Here is a 576-nt window from a genome sequence, read left to right on the forward strand (position 1 = left end):
TTATTTGTGTTTTGGTGTGTATATATACTTGAAATGTCTCAGGGTCCCTTACAATATTCAAAATTTTTAAAAACCAATTACCAAAAAAAGGTTTTTTCTGCCTTAAGGCTAAACCCCCTTAACAGCATCTTCATTTTTTAAACAATTTGTTTAAACTTTTAGCTTTTTCCTTCCCTGTGTGCTAAGGGGTCAGGACAAAGGGGACCATTCTGACTTCCCGGTAGTGTTCGGGGTTTTCGGGTTCTCGGTGCCTTTTCCCTAGCAACAGCAGAGGTGTGACGTCAGAACCTTTGGTCGGGGCTAAAAGTCACTTGACCCCTGAAATGAATTTTTTTTACGGGCTCTTTCGGGCCCTTTAAAAAAATTTAAATAAATGGGGAAGTAAACAAATATAGTCTAAAAAAAAGAAACATTCTCATATGGTTTGACAGGGACCATTTTCAAAAAATTTTTTTTGCTCAGCCCTGGGTTAATTAATATACCATGACCTCACCTTATTTTCCCTTTTTCCTTTCATTATTGTTTTTTTTCTAATGCTCTTAAAATAGTTTTATGATTATTATGTTATTAAAGGAA

This window comes from Penaeus monodon, chromosome 23, assembly GCF_015228065.2.
Source record: "Penaeus monodon isolate SGIC_2016 chromosome 23, NSTDA_Pmon_1, whole genome shotgun sequence".
NCBI lineage: Eukaryota > Metazoa > Arthropoda > Malacostraca > Decapoda > Penaeidae > Penaeus > Penaeus monodon.